The sequence below is a fragment of the Triticum urartu genome, chromosome 6, assembly GCF_003073215.2.
Source record: "Triticum urartu cultivar G1812 chromosome 6, Tu2.1, whole genome shotgun sequence".
NCBI lineage: Eukaryota > Viridiplantae > Streptophyta > Magnoliopsida > Poales > Poaceae > Triticum > Triticum urartu.
Genome location: NC_053027.1, coordinates 272,294,491 through 272,301,197, shown reverse-complemented (window position 1 = coordinate 272,301,197; position 6,707 = coordinate 272,294,491).

Here is a 6,707-nt window from a genome sequence, read left to right as displayed (position 1 = left end):
CTAGTCTCTAAGGAATTTGTCTTGACTGAGGAGTTAGGAATTCGCTAGTGCGGATTGCCTACACAGTGAGGAACATGATAGCCCTGAGGATTTTGCTACTCAAAATTCCGACCGTTTGTGTGCTATGCGCCAGCTGTCCCAAAATATCTATCCACCTAACGGTCATATCATTGAAGGGCATTTATGTTTTATCATGTCGGGCTGCTCCCTAGGCTATAAATAGCCGCCCCCTACAACCACTAGCTGGTTGGCTGCTCCAAGAGAAACTGACACTTGTCATTTGAGAGCAACCCATCCTCTGAGGACTTTGAGCGAAAATCATCAAGTGAGGAAAAACCCAAAACCCAAACACCTACAAACCCCAAGTGATTGAGCATCACTGAAGAAATTGATCCTGCATGGATCCGACGCTTGTTACCTTTGAAGACTGTGCTTCTTCCAGACGGTTAGGCGTCATGGTCTAGAGCATCCAAGATGAATTGTGGATCACCGAGTGACCAAGTTTGTGAAGGTTTGGAAGTCGCCTGAAGACTTACCACGAGTGATTGGATGAGGTCTGTGTGACCTTAGTTCAAGGAGAATACGGTGAGGACTGGGTGTCCTGAGCTGCGTGTTCAGGACTGGGTGCCCGGGACTGTGTGTCCTCGAGTTTAAATACTCAGCCGCTCCAACAAGACGTACAACTGAGACAACAGTTGGAACTGGTATACCAAATCATTGTCTTCACCAAGCTTACTAGTTCTATTCCCTAAACTATTTCATTTCCTCATAACTGTGTTGTGTGTTTATTCATATCTGTGTTTGAAGACTTTGACTGAAGACCTTCTCAATTTTCTCAGTTCAATTTCTTCAGTCTGTTTTTCTTCATCCTGTGTTATCCTGTGATTACGCTTCCTGTACTCTGTGCCTGTCTTCATTTCATCATGTTAACTATGCTTGTATTCTGTTATGTTTACTTTTGAGTACTTATTCCGCTGCTAGTAGTTCTTCGCTATGGAATTTCCTCACCGACAAATTCCTCAGCGAAGAATTTCATAAAAATCGCCTATTCACCCCCCTCTAGTCGATATAACGCACTTTCATTATAATGTTGGAAACACCCCAGCTGTTCATAATGGTGGTGTGGATGAAATTTTGGGTGTGTTTCAGCAATACTTGTCTTGACAACCTGTCGCTCCTTCTCAAGTTCGCACTAAATTGGACATGTACTTGGATGAGCCCCTTATTCTTAGAACATCAGATTTTGACATTATTAATTGGTGGAAAGTTGGAGGTGGCAAGTACCCTAATTTGCACAAGATTGCTCGTGATATATTACACATTCCTGTTACATCTGTGGCATCAGAGTCAGTCTTTAGTACTAGTGGGAGGTTACTTGGTGTACATCGCAGTCAGCTTACACCAAGCATAATTGAAGTTCTTATGTGTATGCAAGCTTGGTCACGAGCGGACATGTTAGGTAATCTTGTTAATTATCAATTTGTATTCAGTTTCTTTGTACTATGCATAAATTGATTTTTGCTTCATCTTTGGATTAGGTGATATCAACTTCGCTCTACAAGTAGTTCAAAATGTTCTTGAGGATGAAGAATAAGTGATGGTAACTCCTTGTTCTCATCTCAATTTATTCTGTTGGGGATGTTTTATACGTTTAAATAACAAGTGATGTGTTTGCAGTGCACTCCTTTTTTTAAGATATATACTTGTGAATGTGTGGTTGATGGTTGAACTTAGATTAGATGCCATGTTTTCATCCTTCATGCATGTACATTCAAAAGTAACTTGTTTGCTGATGCTTTGCTTTTTACCTCGGGATGAAAATGAGTCCATCATTACTGAAGACTAATTTGGAGCCAAGTGTGCTCATGTGGACATGTGGACCAATTACTAGTGCACACTCCCTTCTTCCCTTCCTTAGTGTTTGCTTTGCCTGTCACGGTGAGGGGGCGAGGGTGTGGCGGAGCCCTGGTGACAGCGATGAGAGCTTATGCTCGACAGCGCACCCCTCCTCCTCCAGACTTTGCGATGGCTGAACCCGTTGTGAGAAGAGGAGGGAGAGGGCGAGGTCATGGTCGTTGCGGCGCTCGAGGAAGAGGATGATGAGGCGGTCATCTGGCTGCGCCTCCACCGGTGGATCCTCCTCCGATGGAAGGCGACATCGGAGAACAGCCTCGAGAGTTCATCACCAGAGTGTACAAGGCTCCGTGCGGCCACCTTCATCTCCCTACTCCATTTGCACAGGAAATAGAGCCTGAAAATACGCGTGATTTGAGGTTGCGTATGAGTGGCTGTGGGAATGGCGGCATGTGGGTAGATGTCGACTTCCCTGCTCCTCATGTTATGTACCTCTGCCATGGCTGGAAGACCTTCGATCGAGCCCATAGCTTGGCGGAGGGGCACGTTCTCCAGTTTAAGTTAATGGAGAGCGGCCTGCTTTCCGTCAAGATCTTTGGGCGCTCAAGAACTCGCTTAGGGTGCTGCGCGGAGAGCTCCACCGATGACAAAAGCTCCTCCTTGAGCAAAAGCGACGAGGAGGACAGTGATGGCGATGACAAGGATGGCAAGCGGGAGGGCGATGACTCTGACTCCGGCTGAGTGTCACCCGCACCATCTTCGTCAGGCGGCAGCACCATCATCTGCACCTGCATCTCCTTCCAGACAAGGTGGTTTGCCGAGGAGTTGGGTGCAACGATGGGGATAGTGCATCCCCGCTTCCTTCAGCAACCTTCCAGCTGGATCCCGGCAGGCTTCCTCTCAGGCTCCAGCTCCATTAGCCCTGCCACGTCCTGATGGCCCTGGTGGTGGCGGTTCGCGGGTCGCCTCCGCCATGCTCTCTATCTACACATTCACCAACGTCCTCCTGCCCCGTCAGGCTACCTCTCCTGGAGCCCGACGGGGTCAAACTGGGCTTCTGCTCTGGCGCTCCTCTCACCTCCTTCACCTTCTACCACCGTGCCTAGGAGGAGAGGGACAAGAAAGCGCATCACGGGGCATTTATCTTTATTCAATCTTTAATCTGTCAGCACTTGCCAAATTCTAGTTCAAATAATGTAATCTCTCGAGTCCACATTCGTTCTCTGTAAAGTTTGTACTTGTATTATCAACATATTAATGAAAAAGATGAACCTTGCCAGGAACATGTGCATGTATATGTCCATGCAGAGGTGGGATGACTCTTTAGTTTAAATAAATGAGTCTTCCCCAGCAGGCTATGATATGTCTCCAACGTATCTACTTTTCCCAACGTTTTCCTCTTGTTTTGGACTCTAATTTGCATGATTTGAATGAAACTAACCCCGGACTGATGCAATTTTCAGCAGAACTACCATGGTGTTGTTTTTGTGCAGAAATAAAAGTTCTCGGAATGGAATGAAACTTTTCGAGGATTTTTTATATAATATATAAGAATTTCTGGAGCCAAGACCTACCGGAGAGGGCCCCCTGGGTGGGCACAACCCACCAGGGCGCACCTAGGTGGGTTGTCCCCACCTGATGGCCTCGCAGACCCTGAAACCAACGCTATAATTCCTATTTTCGGAGAAAAAAATCAGGGAGAAAGAATTATCGTGATCCACGAGACGGAGCCGCCACCAAGCCCTATTCTTCCTTGCGAGGGAAGATCTGGAGTTCGTTTGGGACTCTAGAGAGGGGGATCTTCGTTCTTCGTCATCACCAACCCTTATTCATCACCAATTCCATGATGATCCCCATCGGGAGTGGGTAATTCCTTCGTAGGCTCGCTGGTCGGTGAGGAGTTGGATGAGATTCATCATGTAATCGAGTTAGTTTTGTTAGGGCTTGATCCCTAGTATCCACTATGTTCTTAGATTGATGTTGCTATGACTTTGCCATGCTTAATGCCTGCACTTTGGGCCCGGGTGCCGTGATTTCAGATCTGAACCGTTTATGTTATCACCATTATATCCAGGTTCTAGATCTGATCTTGCAAGTTATAGTCACCTACTACGTGTTATGATCCGGCAACCCCGGAGTGACAATAACTGGGAATTCTTCCGGTGATTACCGTAGTTTGAGGAGTTCATGTATTCACTATGTGTTAATGCTTTGTTCCGGTTCTCTATTAAAAGAAGGCCTTAATATCCCTTAGTTTCTGATATGGACCCCGCTGCCACGGTAGGGTAGGACAAAACATGGCATGCAAGTTCTTTTAATAAAGCACGTATGATTATTTACAGAATACATGGCTACATTATTTCGATGAACTGGAGCTAGTGCTGTGTCGCCCTAGGTTATAACTTCCACATGATGAATATCATCCAACAAGTCACCGATCCAATGCCTACAAACTTTTCCATATTGTTTCTGCTAAGTTACTATTGCTATCATCACTGTTACACTTGCTACAAAACTACTACTATCACTGTTACTGTTACTATTGCTACTATCACTACTATCAAACCTATCAAACTACTTTGCTATTGATCACTTTGCTGCAGATAATTAATATCCAGGTGTGGTGGAATTGAAAACTCAGTTGCTAATACCTTCAAATATTCCTTGGCTCCCCTTGTGTCGAATCTATAAATTTGGGTTGAATACTCTACCCTTAGAAACTGTTGCGATCCCCTATACTTGTGGGTTATCAAGACCTTTTTCTGGCACCGTTGCCGGGGAGCATAGCTATATTTGTTGAGTCACTTGGGATTATTATCAATTTATCACTATGATGAATTTGAAGGATCCTAAGACTAAGATATTTCCCTCAAGGACAAGGGGAGGTAAGGAACTGCCATCCAGTTATGCTTTAGATTCACCTTCTGTTTGTTGTCGCACATCTTACTAAGTTGAATGATATAGCTACCCTTTTTGCTCATGACGAGAAAACTCGCTATTACTTTATTATCAAATTATTTCCTTTCTCGTTAAAGGGTGATGCTAAAGCTTGGTACAATACTCTTGCTCCTGGTTGTGTGCGCAGTCCCCAGGATATGATTTACTACTTCGCTGAAAAATATTTTCCTGCTCATAAGAAACAAGCTGCCTTACTGTAAATATTTAACTTTGCTCAAACTAAAGAAGAGAGCCTCCCACAAGCTTGGGGGAGGCTTTGCCAGTTACTTAATTCTTTGCCTGATCATCCTCTTAAGAAAAATGAAATACTTGATATCTTCTATAATGGACTAACCGATACTTCTAGGGACTTCCTAGATAGTTGTGTTGGTTGTGTTTTCAGGGAACGAACTATTGGACAAGCTGAGAAATTATTGAATAACACATTGAAAAACTATGATGATTGGACTCTTCCAGAGCCACCGCCTAAACCCACTCCAAAGAAGAGGGGTATATTATACCTCAGTCCTAAAGATATGAAGAGGCAAAGGAATCTATGAAGGAAAAAGATATTAAAGCTGAGGATGTTAAAATTTTACCTCCTATTGAAGAAATACATGGGCTTAATACACCACCACTACCTAAGGTGGTAGAGGAAAATTGTCTTATGAAGTTCAATGATAATGACAATCCTCACAATATGCATCCTAGTCAATGCCTTTATGAGTATGAAAACTACATTAGGAAACAAGATCACTTTAGTGCAAATGCTATGAAACAATTCAAATATAATTCTGATATGATTGCTCGCTTGAGTGACTTGTTTATTTAGACTATCAAATGATGTTAGATGTGTTGGAAAACATGCTTCTATGGTCAAAACTTAATTAGAACAAGTTGCTAAATCTCAAAGAGAATTGCTTGATGAAATGAATAATAATATGCATGACTTTGCTATTAGAGTTGCAACTAGAGGAGGTAAAACGACTCAGGAACCACTTTATCCTGAGGGACACCCTAAAAGAATTGAACAAGATTAACAAAGAGCTAACACTAGTGCACCTAGTTGTTCTAAAAAGAAAAGGAAAAGGAAGAATGATAGGACTTCACAAGCTGCTAGTGAACCTGAAATAGAGAAACCTCCTGACAATTATAATGAAACTTCTATCTCTGATGCTGAAACTCAGTCTGGTAATGAACACTCACCTAATGATAATGAAAAAGTAAATGATGAGGTTCATGATGACTCTAAACCAACCAATGATAAAAAACCACATAATGATGTTGAGATAGAACCACTTGTTGATCTTGATAACCCACAACCTAAAAAAAGATATGACAAAAGAGACTTTGTGGCTAGAAAACACGATAAAGAAAGAGAACCGCAGGTTCAAAAGCTATTCCTTTTCCACTTTTGTCAACTAAAAAGAATGATGAAGAAGAATTTGAACGCTTTGCTGAAATGCTGAGGCCAGTCTTTTTGCGTACTCGCTGGACTGATATCTTGAAAATGCCTCCTTATGCAAAGTATATGAAAGACATCATCACAAATAAGAAAAACATACCGGAAGCTGAAATCACCACTATGCTTGCTAATTATACTTTTAAAGATGGAGTACCTAAAAAACTCGGAGATCCGAGAATACCAACTATACCTTGCTCTATCAAAAAGAATTATGTGAAAACTGCCTAATTTAGGAGCATGTGTTAGTGTTATGCCTTTCTCTTTATATAAAAGACTTGACTTGAATAAACTCACACCTACTGAAATATCTTTGCAAATAGCTAACAAATCAACTGCCATACCTATTGGTATCTGTGAGGATGTGCCCGTTGTTGTTGCTAATATTACTATTTTGACTGACTTTGTTATACTTGAGATGCCCGAGGACGACAACATGTCGATTATCCTTGGT